Raw genomic sequence first — 18,087 nt, forward strand, 5'->3', positions numbered from 1 at the left:
AAACATGATCCCCACAACAAGCACAGCAGTGAATTACTCAGAGCTGGGGTGGCTTTGGGTGGTGTGCACATTTGGGGGACGGTAGGCCGAGTCTAAGGGGGACTCCAAGGAAGTGAAAACCCATTGACAGTTGAGGATTTGCTATGCAATTCTCTTGACTTTTTCTATGTTTGAAATTTTTCATAATAAAATGTTGGGGAGAAAAGATTCACTGCCAATAAAGGATGAAACATCAAACAATCCTATCCTCCAGGAGGAAGGTTTGAGTCTATCAGATTTGTGCAGTGACATTAAATTAAAAAGTATAGTTTACATTCTAGTAATTGATTTCTCTTGAAGCTATTTATTAGATTTACCTGTACTTGGCTAGAACACCCTTCACAACAGACGCAGGCTCTAATCCTAACTCCAACTCCAACTTGCTAGTGGCCTTGGACAAGAAATGGAATTAAGCCTTGGATTGAGCATCCTTTGTGTGAACAGTAATAAAACTACGTTGTATAGCTGCTGTGAGGTGGAAATGAGGTAACATACATAAAGCGTCTAGCACGGTGCTTGGAAATAGGAAACAGTAAATAACAGTGACTCGTAATAATTATGGTTGTGGCTGGCATGCTGTTTTTCTACTCATTATTTTTATACTGATATCAGCTTCAAAGAAGGAAAGGGTGGACACAAAAGATTTCAATGACTAGGCCATGAGGAATCAACTTTACCCACTCCCTGAGGCAACCTCTAAGTTTAATTCAATTTTATTCAACACACATATATTGCATGCCTAATTCTACAACAAGCACTGCCCTGTGCTATGGATATGTTTGTGAAATCACCATGGCCCCTGTGCTCGCAGTGGGGCAGGGAACCTGAGGAAGTAAACAGGTAATTACAGTGCAGAGCAGTAAGTGCTAGGAGGCGGGTATACAGGGCACTGTCGGAACCCCCGCGAGAATTTGATGAAACACTTCTAGCTTAGTATCCCTACCTTCATTCTAATCATTAATCTTCAGCTTTATAAAGTGTATTTAGAATAGTTTAAAATGTGAAAAACAGTTTTTATGATCAAAAGTTTCTCAAGGTCATAAAGCTTGTATTGAAACCTAAGAAACGATGTGGACTCCATTTCTCTGCTCAAGGTCTAGTTGAGGAGAGACAAGAGTAAACAGAATGAATAGTGAAAAAATAGAAGCATAAAGTTGAGGCAACAAGAGGAGGGGTCATATAGGAGGCCAAGAAACACAGTGGAGGAGGATCATCTGATACAGGCATTGAAGGATGAATACAAGTTCACCAGGAGAATTAGGAAACAGACTCTTCCAGGCAGAGAGAACAGCATGGGCAGAGCAGGGTTCTGATCTCACCAGAAGATAGCACAATACCATGAAGTGAGGGGCCCCAGCGTTGATGGAGATGCTGTGTGATTCAGAACTTGCCTTAATCGGCCTTTAGAACCCATGAGGTATCAGCTTCACCAAGCTCCCATCAGCGGCCTTGAACCACAGCCCTGGAGCCTGCCTTGCCTGTGATTCCAGGACTGACTTCCCTTCACTGTCCACGCCAGCCTGCTCCCTTGTCCCCTGGCAGTGACCAGTCCCTCTCTTCCCTTGTCAGAACTCCCTGAACCTCCTCTTCAAAGCTGTGGTCCCAGTTTTTGTTGTGGCAGGTGACAGATGTATACAGACTCTTCTTATGGAAAGGCAATCACCTTTGTTTGCTTTTCCCTATCGTTCCTGCCCTCAGCAGCAAACCCCTTCCCTCCTCTTCTGGGAGAATTTGAAGATCAAGCAGCCCTCTGTGTCCTCCAGGAAAAAGAGCTTCTTTTTGGTTGAGCAGTGCTCTAAGTCAATGGGCTATCAGGACCTATTTGTTTTTCTTTTTCTTTTTAAATTTGCATTCATTTTTATTGAAGTACAGTCAGTTTGCAATGTTGTGTCAATTTCTGGTATACAGCATAATGTTTCAGTCATATATATACATACATATATTCATTTTCATATTTTTTTCACTATATAGGTTACTACAGGATATTGAATATAGTTCCCTGTGCTATACAGTAGAAACTTGTTGTTTATCTATTTTATATATAGAAGTTAGTATCTGCAAATCTTGAACTCCCAGTTTATTCCTTCCCACCCTCTTACCCCACTGGTTACCATAAGTTTGTTTTCTGTCTTTGAGCCTGTTTCTGTTTTGTAAATAAGTTCATTTGTGTCTTTTTTTTTTCAGATTCCACATATAAGTAATATCTTATGGTATTTTTCTTTCTCTTTATGGCTTATTTCACCTAGAATGATGATCTCCAGCTCCATCCATGTTGCCACAAATGGCATTATGCTATTCTTTTTTATGGCTGAGTAGTATTCCATTGTATACATATACCACAACTTCTTTGTCAAGTCATCTCTTAATGGACATTTAGGTTGTTTCCATGTCTTGGCTACTGTAAATAGTGCTGCTGTGAATACTGAGGTGCATGTGTTTTTTTGAATTATAGTTTTATCTGGATATATGCCCAGGAGTAGGATTGCTGGATCATATGGTAAGTCTATTTTTAGTTTTTAAAGGAACTTTCTTACTGTCTTCCATAGTGGCTACACCAAATTACATTCCCATCAACAGTGTAGGAGTGTTATCTTTTCTCTACAACCTCTTTAGCATTTATTATTTGTAGACTTTTTAATGATGGCCATACTGACTGCTGTGAGGTGATACCTCATTGTAGTTTTGATTTGCATTTCTCTAATAATTAATGATGTTGAACATCTTTTCATGTACCTGTTGGCCATCTGGATGTCTTCTTTGGAGGAATGCATCAGGATCTATTTTGAAAGACCCAGAGAAGAGAGTGTACTCCTGGGGAGGTAAGAGAAGAAGAAGGAAGACTGTCCCCACCTCACAAAGGTCAGGAAATGGTGTAAAAGAGGAAAGAGAGTGCCCCAGGGAGCATGGCAGCTGCCCCCAGGAAGGAGATGCACCCAGCAAAGGACCACCATGGAGGCATCATTTGTGCTCCCATGAGCCACATGGTAGTTGGATTAGGACCATGGACCTTCCTGCCCTTGCTCAAGTGGATATCTCCCACTGCTGCAATCATGGACTCACCAGCTACTACGCCCATGGGAGATAGGGAAGTGTTCAGCACCTCACCCAATGACCACCTGATGAGAATGGCACCTGTTTGGACCATGCACTTCTGCTCAGTCCCCAAACACATAATTCCTAGGGATGCCAGTAAAGCCAAGAAAGAGGGGCAGGATCCTGGGTACCTAGAGGAGAGCTGATGGGGAATGTCTGCACACCCGAACTTGGACAGGAAGCTGAAATGAACCAGCTCCAGACTTCCTGAGATCTGGGGCAGGGGATAATGACAGCCCTGCTCCCTCAGTAATACACTGTATAACTATTTGTTAAAGGTTTGATGGAGGAGGGAATGGGTTGTGTGTGTCTGCTGTTAAGTCCTAAGTGCCCAGCACAGTCTTCATCATTGTGGGCAGTACCTGGGACATGGAAGAAACTCATTAAATATTTATTGGACACGTGAATGAAGGCCTGATAATCTCACTGAGTTATTTTACTAGTTCTCCCCAAGCCATGCCACAATATCCTTTGGTGGATTTGAGGTTGTGAGGCTTTCTGCCAACCACCCCTGTGAATACTTCATGCTTAGACATACAGGCATATATACACACAACAAAGAAATCTGAGATCAGGTCATATGAGCAAGTAGCCTTCTAATTTGAGTGAACATAAGGCACTATGTGTTATACATCACTGGGGCTATTTGTAATAGGAGAAACATAGAGATGTCCCCAATCCTGCCGCCCTAGTCTTCTGGCTCCCGTCTGAGCTCACCAGCTATGTGACTCTGAGTGGTGAGATGACCTGCTTCATCCCACCAAGAAGATGGGTCCCTGCAGTGCAGGCGTGTGGATGCAATGTGGTGGTCCCATGAGGTTCTCATGAACTTCTTACGGCATCCTTCTTCCCATGTCTTAGTAAAGGGAGGATGGTGAATATTTGAAGGCAGCTGAAGTTGTGTTGATGGCATTAGACACTGAGGTTTAGAGACAAGAGATAGGAATACCCTAAAGCAAGGGCTGCCCATCCTGCATGGTCTTTCTAGCCCAGCAAACTGCCACCTCTGTTCTCAGCCCTGACAGAACCACCACCTTCTTTGTACACTGTTTCTCTGACTCACATACTCAGCTGGACCTTGGTAGCCTCCCACTCACCTCAACCTCAGCTTGCTGTGCTGTGGGTTTTGCTTGAGTCCTTGCTGCCCCTCTCAGCGGCACCTGAGAGGTGCTTCTCCCAGTGCTCCGTGGTGCCTGAGAGCTTACAGGGCACCTAGCTGGTACTCTAGATAGTTGTGTGATGAGTGAGGTAGTTCACCTAAAGAGTCCCTGGTCTTTCACCTAAAGAGTCCACCTAAGTCCACATGAAGAGTATTAAAAGAGGGATAGGAAATTAAAAAATATTACAAAGGAGATTTATAGAAGATAACCCAGACCATGATTTAGGCAGTAATACAGATTCTGTAAGGAATACTATAGATTTAATCAACACTGTTTCCATTAAAAAAAAAGGACACTTCAAATATTTGCTTCCTATAGCTTAAGTACTATCTACTCCAACCAACAGCAACTCTTTATTAGTTTAGATTAATCTAGGCATCTTAGAAAACAGACAAAAACTTCACCCAACACGCTTAACTTTTCTGCTATTAGCCTTGGCATGCTGTAATTTTTCTAAACATTTGAATTTAGTGAGCAGACTCGGCTGTTAATTTCACAAACAGAAATTTCTAAAAGATAATCAGAAATTCCCAACTTTTGGTGGAAATAGTGTAAGGGAAAAAAATGCAGCTTTTTGCACAAACACGATCTCAACATGAGCGGAATGAAAACCTGTCCACATGTCAGGCTGGGGGCTGCAGGGGAAGAGCTACAATTCCAGGTGAGGGCTCTCTCCTGCCTGCCTGAAATATCACCATTAGAGTTTCATCAATGTAGATCAGAGAATTATTCCCATTAAAGTGAAATATATTTGAGGCAATGGGGTGAAAGGAAAGGCTCATAAAGCAGGACAGCAAATGAGAATAATTTCCCAAGAAATGCAAGAACAATTGAATAATTGTTTTGGCAACTAAACAGAAAAAGAAGAAAGAAAGTGAGAGAATTTTTGCACCAGCAAGAGGTGAGGCTGCCTAAGACATCAGCCCTGGGTGATGGATCAGGGCTTGGAAATCAGTGATAGGGACCAGGTGAGCTGATTCTGCACTTCATTAACAAACCGCTAAAGACGAAGGAACGTCATACTTCCTTGTTTCTGTAATGTGAAATTACAGGTTTAGCACAGGATTTCCACTAATAAGAATTCACAAGAACAAGTGAACTCTAATACCGAACCATGACACCTAAGGCACTGAGAATAGCAAGGGGATGGAGCCTGGAGGCCTGAGACATGGTAGAGAAGGGCCAGGTCAGGGGACCAAAGGGAACCGGAAGCTCAACTTCCCTTCTTTATGGTTTTGGTAAAGTCCACCTGCCTGTGCTGGAATGATGGGTCCCAATGCCCTGTTACAAAGCTCCACACCCCACCATGGGAGCAGAACAAGCGAGGGGCAAAACCTGAACATTGGGATTAGAATTCGTAGCTAATGGCAACGGTGGACCATCCTGGGGGTGAGGAGGGGGCGGAGCCACTGATTAGGACATGGCTTTGCTTGCATTTCCCATTCGTGCCACTGGCCTGATCCCACATTCTCTCTCCTCTTGTTCCACACCCGGAGTCCCATCTTTTTGCCCTCTAGTTGGAGTTAGGAGTGCAATCTGTCACATGGACGTACGTGGCTGGCCAGCCAATCACCACTTTCCAGGGAGCAAGTCAGAAGAAATATTTCCGTATTCATGCATTCAGTAGAAACAATGGAAATGTTGTGCATCAAACGTATAGCAGAGCCTCTTTGTCACTTCTGAAACTAAGCATCTCCCTGCTGTGGCCTCAGCATATAGTTGGATGTCTTCTTGAAGAAAAATAGACTCAACTTGCCACATTTTTCATGGTTTCTCTATGCAGCAAGATAAACAAGACTTTATATACTTTTACTTATAGATCCAGTAAATATGTATATTGGTTTGTGCCATAAAAGCACATGACGCATTATAAAGAAGTTTCTCCTTTTCCGTAGAAGAAAGCAATCACCTGCAGGGAAGAAGCAATCTATCAAATAAGGCAAGGAGGGGTGCGGGGCTGACTCCTCAGCCACGATTCCCTGTCTAGACTCATACCAGGATTCCCTCTCAAGACGGGTGGAGGTGTTCCTGAAAACATGCCCACATATACTGCCACACACACTATGTCATGCATGCACACACCATTTTTAATTTGCTCTTTGACGTCTATCAGGTTATTTTATTGTCCTTTCTGTTCCACCTTTCTGTCAGTCTGTCCTTCTGCACTGATGAACATTCTGATTTTGCCCTGACTGTGTTGGTGGTGGTGTATGTTGGTATTTGACTTAAGCTGAATATCCTGGGTAGGGCAAACATATTTTGGAAATGAAATTATATTTAGAGACCCACGTGTAAGTGTCAGTGAAAATATTCACAAATTTAGTGACATTAGACATTTTCATTTAAACAGTCAAGAACTTAACCACATTTAGATCGGTTGGCTATTTTTATTAGTACCTAGTAGGATACAATGGCATTAGAAGAATGTTTTTTTCATCACAGCACATTTACTGGGATGCAAAGTGCTTCATAGTATCTTATTTAATCCTCCAACAACCCAACGGGGGAAGTTCATTATTAGTCCCAGTTTAACCCCCTAGCACAGATGAGGAAACTGATGAGGTGAAGGCAGAAGTAAGGATATAAGCCCAAGGTCACATACTTAGAAAACTGCTGAATCTGCTCTCGCGGCCCCTGTGTTTGTAGCTACTCCCCTGTGCTATCCTCACAATCATCTGAATGCTCTCTCAGCTCAGATTCACTGTGCCGTTGCCATGGCGTTATTGATTCCAGATGGTCTCATCCAGGCAGCACTTACTTATTTATCTCGGTAAGTCTGTCTCTCATCATTTATAAGTTCCATAAGGAAAGGATTAAGGTTCTCAAATGTCAGCAACTATTATAGCCTAGTACTTCTTTCATGGCTAGTACTTCATAAACGTGGGCCGGTGGTATGCTAAGTGCATAACGTCTGGAGCCAGACAGATGTGCCTTTGAATCTGAGTTTGGCCACTCGCTAGAGCTGCGGCCTTGGGCATCTATTTCCTCTTCTGAAAAAGGCACATAACAATAACTGTCTTTCATAGTCATGAAAAACACTGAAGTAAAATACTCAGCACAGTGCCAGGCTCATAGTAGGCCCTCAGTATATGACAGTATCAATATATGACAGTGTTTGCCAGAGCTGCCACAACAGAATGCCACAGACTAGGTGGCTTAAACAATGGAAATTGATTTTTTCAATTCTGGAGGCTCGAAGTCCAAGATCAAGGTCATGGCAAGTTTGGTTTGTCCTGTGATCTTCTCGGCTTGCAGACAGCAGCTGACTTGCTGTGTCCTTACATGGCATCCCCGCTGCCTCTTCTTCTTCTTGTAAGGACACCAGTCATTTTGGATTAGGGCCCCACCCTTATGATCTCATTTAGTCCTAATTACTTCTTTTAAGCCCTATCTCTAATACGGTCACATTCTAAGGCACTGGGGTTTGGGTTTCAACATATGAATTTTGGAAGGATACAATTCCATCCATAGCAGACAACTATCCTTATTGCAGATGAAGTAAATACTAAATTTCTAGGAATTCAAAATAAATAATTCATGTCAGACCCATGAGAGTCCCTTCAGTAGTATCCTGATTACAATTCTAGTCTATTCTCTCCCTGGCTCTTTAGAGAAGCCCATCTAGAAAGATTTTCTCTCCCCCAGCAAACTGTACCATATTCTCCTGTGCTGGGATATCCAAGATACACTGGAGGAAAATACGACTCATCAAGTCAAAGTTATACACCTCAAAAGACAAGGATCCAAGGGGTGTAAACCCGCTGAATCTGAGGTCACACTGCCCATTCTTCCAGGGGAGGCTGTCTTCTTGTGGATAGAAGGACAATCAAGTCATTCTTCAGCCTAATATCTTGTTGAGCCAGCCTTTAACCTCCCCGTGTCCCTATCACTGTACTTTCCTTATGTAGAAAATAACTGCACGGCTTTGCTGTGGAGCAAAGGCCCTGGAAAGATTTCTTATTCCCAGAGAGCCCTGGTGTGCCAACCTCAATTTGTCTCACCCTGTTGGGCTCACCAGCACACCTCTGTCTGCAAGGCTCTGCTCTTGTCTGTCTCCCCTTATGAAATCCTCCCCAGTGCCTTGAACCACTGGCAGTCTCTCAAATCAATTCTCCCATTTGTCCTTTTTTCCCTTCTATAACATTTGCCACACGTGTTTTTTGTTTTGGGGGAGGTAATTAGGTTATTTATTTATTTTAGTGGAGGTACTGGGGATTGAATCCAGGACCTTGTGCACGCTAAGCACGCACTCTACCACTCAGCTATACCCTCCCTGCTGCCATAGTCTGACAGAGTTACAGTGTAGTGATTCTTCCACTCGTTCATTCAACCAATACTTAGAGAGGGCTTCCTGTGAGCCCGTTCTTTGCGGAGTGCTACGTATGCGTCCATGGGTCCTACTAGACAGGGACCCCCTGAAGAGCAGGACAGAGCAGAAACTGTGTCTGCTTCATTTCTGTACCTGGAGAGCCTTCCGTAAATGCTAGCTTGATTTGATTGACAGATGTAAAAGCTCACTTTCTCTGAGAACATTTTCCCCAGAAGGAAGAGGTAGTTAGGAATATCTTTACGTCTGAAGAAAAGCTCCATTTCCAATGGGCAAGAGAGGTAATAGAGGTTTCAACTCTCGCCCTTTCTCCTGAGAGAGGGCCCCAGGTAAGAGGGGACGTGGCAGAGTCATGGGAGGAGTGCTAGGGACCAGACCAGCCGCATCCTCCACCACATTGACAACTACCCAGCTGCCCACATCAGCTGCTCCTTCCTCCTCTGCTGCTTCTGGAATTTGCGAATAATGTGATTCTGAATTTGCCTCCTGCTACTACACAAACAGCAAGGTGATTTAAAGATGTGAGGAGTCCTTTTATAAAGCCATTTACACTGGTTTTTCTTTAGTTCTCTTTGGGACAAGGAGAGGGATTGAAGAATCAAAGTTTGATACAGATGCTGATTACAGACGCTGGAAGTAGAACTGGAGATTTAAATAGTGGTACTTTACTGCTTTCCCTGTTTTCCGTTACACTCTCATAATCTCTGACTGTGAGGATCACCGATCATTAGTCCCACACACAGTCAAAAGTGCAAACACTAGTCTCTTGGTTTCTGCTGTGAAGGAAAGGAGCTAACATGCAGAAGGCATGGAACTGACAAGATGAGGGGCAGGGAAGTGAGGGAGGAGGGAAGGAAACTGGGTCATCAAGTGCTCATTGAGCACCTGCTGTATGCTTTGAACAGTGCAACCAAGCACTGGGTAAGAGGGTACAGTGTAGAAATGCCTCCAAAATCAACCTCACCTGATTTGGGATGGCCAAGAAGTAGTAGTTCACTCAGATCCTTTGAAGAGAAATAAAAAGAAAGGGAAGTAGCATTTTCGGAATGGCTACTGCCTGTAGCTAGTTTCTCACTGAATAACACACCACTCTGAGGCTCAGAGAGGTTAGATACCTTGTTGGTAAGAAGCTTGAACAAGTCAAGAAGATATGAGAAATCCAAAGGGGACAGGGAGAGGAATGGCAGAGTAAGGGTTTGGATAGTTTTATAACTCTAACAGCCAGGAATCAGGAAGGAATCACTGGATAGGCCCATGCATGAAATTCAAGTTGGAAATGACAGAGTATGTGAGCAGGGGAGTCAAAAATCTGTGTCAGCCTTGGCTGGGTGAGATGGTTCATGCTCTTTAGGTATCTAGATCTGAAAGAAAAATAAGCTAGCTGCCACTTGGTGTCCCCACCACCTTGGGGCTTACCTCCCCTACCCTCCTCCTCTGCCCCTGTCCAGCAGTGATGCCAAGCAAGAAGGGAAGAGCTGGGCTGGTGATGAAAATTTCTAAGACCAAAGGGGGATGCCAGCTCAGAAAGAAGAGGGAGGAGGGAATCTTGAAGGGCTAGAAACATAAAAAAAAAAAAGAGAGATACTGGAAGAAGTGTAGAAAAGAGTGTGAGGGAGAGCTTTGCATGGGAGGCAGGAGGAGAAATACGCACCAGTGACCTAGTAGGACGTCCCTGAAAGCTGATAGTGATGCTCTGTGCTGGAGAAGAGTGCTGATGAGGTGGACCACGCTGAATGTGTCATGCTTTTGTTGACTATGTAACTTAACATTAGACAGATCAGCATGAACTTAAAGTATGTTCAAACCTTCTATGAATTCCTTTTTTGTACATTCACATTGTGGTAGGCAGGAGAAGAAAGACCATCTCCCCTCTTCCTGAATCACAGAGTACCTGAGATCCACCAGCCAGGTGGCTGTTGGTCCAGATCACCTTATTCAGTCACTGTCTATCAGGTGATTTTCCTAACTGGGTCTCTTTGTGGGGTTAATTTCTAAAAGGGATGCTTTCCTGCTCAGTAAGTGTGATGAATGGTATTATTATTATTTGCTCCCCTCCATGTAAGGAGATTCTATTTGCCCTTGTACTATCATGTGACCCCGTGGCACTTGCAGAATGGTGATAATTCTCTGCCCATTGACTTCAGGCATGGCCATGACTTGCTTTGGTCCAGTGGAGATGACTGTATACCATCTTACCCTCCCACACGGAGCAAATTGATAAGGCTGTTCGTGTGGTTTTGACAGCTCTTGTGCTCAAATCCTGGGATGAAGATATGTGGGGGAGCCACAGAGCCACAGCTGACATAGAGCTGACACACAATGAGAACTACAAACCTTTGCCATGGATCTGTCCTCAGTACAACCTAATGAAAGTTGCAATGACCCTTTCCTCTGTACCCTCTCCTCATTTGACATTGCCCTGGCTTCATAGATGCAGTGTCCATAGTGAAGGATAACTGTTTCCATTTTCCATTCAGGAATATCTTTCCTTCTTACCCCAAACTAGAGCAGTTTTTGTGTGTCATAGAAAAATCATGGTCTAGGGAGAGAGAGAAAGACTGGTTATCGAGAAAGAAAAAGAGACTAAATGTATGTCAGGTCTTTGGGTGGCTTAGCACCCTTGGGTGTAAAAGCATAAGAACCAGAACTGTCACCAGGGCATATTCAGCCCTCAGCACCTCTAGAATGGGCTCCTAGCACCCCTAAGCAGAAGCATCAGCTTCCACCTTAAATCAATGGTTTTGACACCCAATTATGTTCCTGAATCACCAAAGTAGCTTATAAATACAGATTCCCAGTTCTTGCCTTGAGATTCTGAGTCAATAAATCTAGGCTGGGGGACCTGGAATCCTTATTTTCTAAACATTCCCCAGGTGATGCTGGTGAGGTGCTAGGTTGGGAAGTCACCACCAGCCCCCTCCACCACCACCACTGGTAGGCTGGTAGGGCCCTGAAGGTGCCAGGAAAACCCAAGCTCTGCCAGAGTTCTGGTCAGAAGACTGGGTTGGATTCTGGCTTCTCTGGGCCAGATGAGGGCCTGGGCCTAGTACTGGAAGGCTCCAAAAATTTGAGGAACATTTAGCACCCTGTGGTCCTTCTTGGAAGTGGGGCAGCGATGGTATATCTATTCTCCTAGGCTCCTCCTCACCCTCTCCCCAGTTTAGCAGGTGGGCTCAGCCCACCTCCACTGCTGAGAGGCAGGGATGGCATCAGCCTTTACAGCCAGTTGAGGGGCCCAGGAAGCCAAGAGCTCTTCTGCTGAAGCCTCCATAGAGCTTAACCACCTGCCTATTAGTTCACTGCTCACCCATGTGGTCCCTGAGCCTTCCTGTGTTCTTTGGACTGCTGCTACTGGAGTCTCCCAGGAGTTGCACCTATACCCAGTGAACACAGGGAAAGAACAATGCATAGGAGGGGCCCAGGCACCAGAGAGACACAAAGCTCCTGGAGGAGACATCCATCACCATCCCCATCACATCCCCGTCACATTGAAAGATTCCAGCAGAAAAATACGACCAAAAATGGAACTTTTAAAAATAAATTCAGCAGGTAAACTGAAGAAGATGGTTCCTGTTCCAAGTAGTGGGTTGGAAGATCAAGAAGAAGAAATATATTGATGCACAAAGAAAAACATAAACATTTGGAAATCTAGAGGGAAAAACCCAAATGCTTGGGGGGTAGATCCAGGAGGAAAATGAGTAAACACCAGGAATCCAGAGGGGGAATAAGGAACCTGCTGCAGAAAGGAACTGATTAACCAACCAAAATAGACCATTTTCCTAAATTGAAAAAGACTGGAATCTATAGAAATGGTGAAAAATGGTGTACGTTCAGGCATATTCTGATAAAATCTCTGAAATCTAAGGTAGAAGGGAAGAATTTTACAAGCTACCAAACAAAAACAATGAATAACTTAGAAAGGAAAAAGAATCAGATTGGTATTTGATTTCTCAATGCAACCTCGAACACAAAAAACATCTGCGCACACGGGAGACAAAAGAACAGCTTCCCTAGGTCCCATGCCCTGCAAAGATGGGCTTCACCTGCCAGTGAGAGAGTATTCGTGGCTAGGTAAGGATTCAGAGCCCCTAGCCAAACAGGTGAGCCTGAACAGAGATTCTGAGAGAGTGAAAGATGAAGAGAGGAAAAAGGTGGTGAGCGATGCAATTTGCAATAGAAAGAGCTAAATCTAACCGGGAGATAATAAAAGATTGACTGGGATTATCTACTGTAAGTGTTAAAGAAGGATTACTGAAATAAGATAGATATGGACTGTCTGGGGAAACCTAACAACCATCTATAAGACAAAGCATTAAGCCATGACAGCAAAACTGAGGGTGGGGGTGTGAGGTGGGTGAGCGCAGGAGAGGAGAAGAGAAGGGAGGACAACATCCCATCATCTTGGCTGGTTAGAGGTGGTGAGTAGAAATGCCCTACATGTTTACTGAGTGGTGGTGGAGGACACAGTGGGGAGATGGTGGACTTATGGCCTCCATGTAACAGTAAGTACTCTGGGTGTGGAATTCTCACCAGTGGAGGAGGAGTAGCTTGAGAAGCACCACAGATTTTGTCAGGAATCGCTGCTCCTGAAATACTATCTAATGTTCCCTCAACTCGGCCCTGTTCTGACAGTTTGGCTCCCGTCCCTGAGTTTGCTCCCGCTCTGAGAACTACCTGCTCTGTTCTGTGCCCCACTTTGTGCTCATGTGCTGTGGGTCTTGTGCTCCCAGCTGGCCCCAGCCCTCCCTGCACCAAAGTCACCACCCTTCACTGCTGGAGGAGCTGAAGGCAGGATAGGGAGTGCGTCAGGGAGAATCTGGACCAAGATCCGGATGGTGCTGGATCTCCGAACTCCAAATTCAGGAAAGGATTATTCTAGGAGAGCATTCCAGACAGCTCTCTTGGACCAGTTTAAGTCCTTAGGGATGCTGGAATGATCCTATTTACCCTTCTTCTTTCCTATCCCCCTGCCCGTACTCTCTACCCCATACCTCTACCCATGGTCCTTCTAATTCTGAGCTCCATTTGAGTCTTTGGGTTCTTGGGCAACTTGCAGCCTGCCTTTCATTGGATTGTCTGTAGCATTCAGGGATTTCAGAAGAGCATTTGGGACCTCTGTCTCATCATTAGCTCAGCTCACTAGAAACAAGGAAGAATAGGTGTGGGCCTCTGAATATCACTCAGAAAGTCCATAAATGATAGGGGGCTGGTGCCTTCTAGTCTAATGCCAGAGAGGTCGAATAATTTGCCCAAGGTGAGAGCCCCTGTTGGTGTCAGAGCCAAGATCAGATCTTCTGATTCCTGGTCCAGGGCTCCCCCTACCATATTCTACTCCCCAGACTGCCAAGTCCCCCTTCCAAGCTGAGGCAGAATTTACAAATATTCAGGGTGCCCTGCTCAATCTCTGTCTTAGATCTGACCTACTTAGTAGCATTCTGTGGCTTTGCCTTGACGATGAGGCATTTCAGATGATGAATTCAACAAAATGGTCTTATTTCTACCTCTATACTAAGAAACTTCTAGCACAAGGAAACATTTTTAATTCATCTAATACATGATAAATAATACAGTTTATCCAAAAGAGAATATTCTTAAAAATTGCAATTACCACTGAGAAGAAATTGTTTTCCTTTGTAGTAAGGACTGGATTAAATGGAAATTGTAGACTGAATCCATTTTATAGCTCCATATAGGAGAGGACTGCACACTAGCTCAAATTTATATTTATATTTTAATATTTATATTCTAAAAACGAATCAAGTCATATTTCTCATCATGCCAATTATTCTTATAAAGACACACCAGGTGAATAAAAGCCCTTTTTCTGTCTTACGTGTCCATGTCTTATTAAATACCAAGATCATTCAGTGCCCTCGGCCTAGCAACAGTATGTGGGTAATTCTTGGAAGAGTTGTGAACTGCAGGGTGAAGGAAAAAGGCTTCTTGTTCTTATCTAGTGTTGCTGGATATAAAGTATGGGCATGAGACAGCAGTTATTTTTTTATTCTGTTAAAGGTCACAAAGGATAAATGATTACAATAACATTTCACCCACTGACTCTGGGTTTTTACTAGTAATCCTGATATTGATTTTAAAATAGCTGCAAATCTTTCACTCAAATATTCCTGATCAGACTATAAATCCTTAAAATTCAAATCTTTTTCTGAATGAAAGATCTATGAAAATAGATGATGGATTTCATGGGCTGTCAAAGAAAAATGTTACATTTCATAGTTTGTCATTGAATATGATATAAAACACCTGAAGGTAGATTATTTATATTGATAAAGTTATTCTTTGGCATTAGAAGCTGTTTTCTGGGAAATAAAAATAAAATATTGAAATAGCTTTTTGCCAGAACTAGGCATTTTCTGCCTTTGAATTAGGTGGTGAAAAATAATATGGATAAATGCCAAAAGCTATTTTCTTTGAGTCAAATACAAGGTATGTTATTGCAAGTAAGGCCAGAGTGGACTAGTCTCCCAGGAGACACAACATATTTTAGCAACTATCTACCACTATTTTTGCTGGGATATAAGACTTCATCTTTAAGTGCCCTTTTTTGGTCTTTTTTTTTTTTTAACACTTTCTTCCAAGAAGTACCAAACATCAGTGATTGTGGGATTAAGAAGCTAGTTAGCTTTGATATTTTCTACAGCTACAGACGTGGTCCTCACTCCAGCCAGCCTTCTCATCAATAAATGTGTCAGGAAGAGGTTCATTAAAGGAATGCGGCCAGATAAAGCAAATCCAATATCACAGCTCACCAAACAACTAGGAGTTAATGTGCCACAGAGATGGGTCTGGGAAGTCATCTTCCCATAATAAAGATGTCAAAGGATGCTCACTAGACAAAGCAGAAGCTGGTGCATGTGTGTGTATCCAAATCTGTATAAATATACACATATCTCCTAATCTGCTATTTTAAGTCCCATAAACCATTTTGCAAATAAGGGGCACAATTATATGATGCCAAGCATTCTTTTAAAAATTAAAAAATGCTGTAAAGCTTATATTCAGAGGTTGAAGTCTCAATATACTGAGATAGTTCATGTATGAAGTTGTAAACATGTAACATTTTCTCTTCTATATTATCATCCCCCTTAACTAATGCACAAGGTATATCATACATTTAAGAGAAGACCTTACTGCAAAGAGCATTTATAGACAGTAGTTCCAGTCCTAGCTTTGATGCTGACTTGAGTGAGTTATTTTACCTCTCTGAGCTATCACTCCCCATCAGGTCAGGAAGGGCCAAATCACTAATTAATCTCAGAGAATTGTTTTGATGATTAAATTAAGACACCTAAGGTGCTCATAATAGGTGCTCACTAAATGATAGCTTTAATAATAATGATGATAACAATAATTGTTGTTACTATTATTTTCATCATACATAACTTGAATAACTTCTGAGGTCCCTGGCTGCTTGTGATGGAGTACGGTCACCATTTTTATTGTGACTTAGAAATTGCTGACTATTAGGTATTACCAACACCACGAATGGAAAAATGATAAGGTTGCTGGAGAAGGGAATAGGTCAGATATTCAGAGAACACCCTAGGCAGAAGGATAGATGCAGGCTCGGAGAGCTCCCTTCTCAGATCTTGAAGGCGAGAGTTGAGGTTTCATTTACAACAGTACATAATCTCAGTGGCACGTAAGAAACCTTGCCACCTCTGCCCAGTAAAATACAAATCACTGACTACCCATTTTTATTTTAGGCAGTTAGATAGTTAGTACATCGTTAATTCCTGCACATACTCAGGCTCAATATCACTGTCAGTTCTGTTTTATTTCCACTTCCTTTCTGAGATCCCCAGTTGGAGGCAAAGCCCTGCTCTCTGAGCATCTCTGGGTATTCTAAGGCAAGATGAATCTCTGGGAGCTCCCCTTTTTTAGGCAATTTACAACTCAAAGCAGCAACACATTTTCTTGTCAGGGTAGAAATACTGACAATAAAAATGGAGCAGCTTTGAAATACACATTACTGTAATTAAAGTGACTTACTCTTTGCAAATTCCTGAGACAAGTCTTTATTGCAACTATTATTTAATGATAAGCCCAGTAATTAAAGGCTTATTCTCAGAAGAGTATCAATGCCAGGATCTGGATGTTCTGCAGCTTTTCAGATTACAGAGCATGGCCCCTGGCCAACGCCCCTACTCCCCCTTCTCAGGACTCCCCCGTGCCTTTTCTTTGACGACATGTGGACCCACAAGCGTACTCAGCCTGGTGTTCTAGGTGCCATCAGCAGGTGGCTTTGACAGAGGTGTGGTCAGCAAATGGCTGGGCAAGACTGACATGTACTGTGCTGTAGGAGGCACAATGCCCACGAGGGTATAAAGTCCCAGCGATGGTGCAGTAAAGTCACCCATTTAAATTTATATAACTGAGTATTTACCAGAACCCTTTCTGTGGATGTGTGGCACATGCATTAATATTCATGGATAGTGCTCTGTGAGATGCCAGTTTTGGAAACGAGCTAGACCTGGGCTTTTTATTACATAACAGAATCAACTGGGAACTTAAAACACTATACTAAGGCTAGAACTCTACCCTACTTCTTTTCCATCAGTTTGGGGTGATGCCCAGGTATTGGGATTGTTTTTAAAAGCTCCCTTCCTTCAGTGAGTCTAATGTCCAGCCAGGGCTGAGAACCTCTGGCCGAGGCCTGCCACTTAGGCTACGTCTGCAACCCGGTTTACCCCCTTTCTAGTGCATACAGCCATAGTGAGCGAGAGAGAAAAAAATCCTTCCAAAGCTCAGAGAAGTATTTTTCTGGGGTAGGATCTCAGTCACCAACTGCTCTTGAAGTTTTAGCCCACTTGTGGATTTGCTGGTTTCGTAGGCACCGTCCCTATCACACTTCCTTCTTTTCAGTTGTTGCCATTTTCAGTGGGAAGGGATGGGCTGCCTGCTTCACCCAGAACCCATACCTGCTAATATCATGACTTTACATAAGTGAGGAATTGCTCTTCCTCACAAAAAAATGGTGAGACCCTTTGCTGTAGGTAAGCCTTTCAAGATTTCCTCTATGACTTTGGGTAGCCTGTCTCCCACTTGAGCTACTAGGTGACAGAGGCCCCTGAAAAGCCCAACACTGGTGCAGTTTACCTGGGAAATGAAAGCCGGGGCCATAGCCTGCTACCTGGAGCCATAGGGAGCCTTGTCCAATGTAAAGTCCTAGCTCAAATTTGTACCTTGTCTCCAAGCTTTCCTAGAGTTTTACCGGAATAGAAAATGCATTTCTCTTCCTCCTTAAATAAAGAACCAACATTTACTAATTACATAAGAGCAGAGAGAAAAATTGGATAATTCTCTGGACTCCTTTGATCACCTGCTAAACAAATGAGACTCTGTCTCCTTTTCATTTAAGGGTACAGGAGAAAGAGAAAATGCATTTAATGTGTATTAAGCATCTGCAATGTGCCAGGATAAATACAGTTCTTTCCATACTGTCATCTC

The 18,087-nt window shown here is 43.2% G+C and overlaps 1 protein-coding gene across 1 annotated transcript in view; it reads right to left on the reverse strand.

Annotated features, from left to right (window-relative positions):
• PDE11A (phosphodiesterase 11A) overlaps positions 1-18,087 on the reverse strand; it is a 359,091-nt gene that overhangs the window by 87,095 nt on the left and 253,909 nt on the right. The gene's annotated exons all lie outside the window — the stretch shown is intronic.

Source organism: Vicugna pacos, chromosome 5 (genome assembly GCF_048564905.1).
Source record: "Vicugna pacos chromosome 5, VicPac4, whole genome shotgun sequence".
Classification (NCBI taxonomy): Eukaryota; Metazoa; Chordata; class Mammalia; order Artiodactyla; family Camelidae; genus Vicugna; species Vicugna pacos.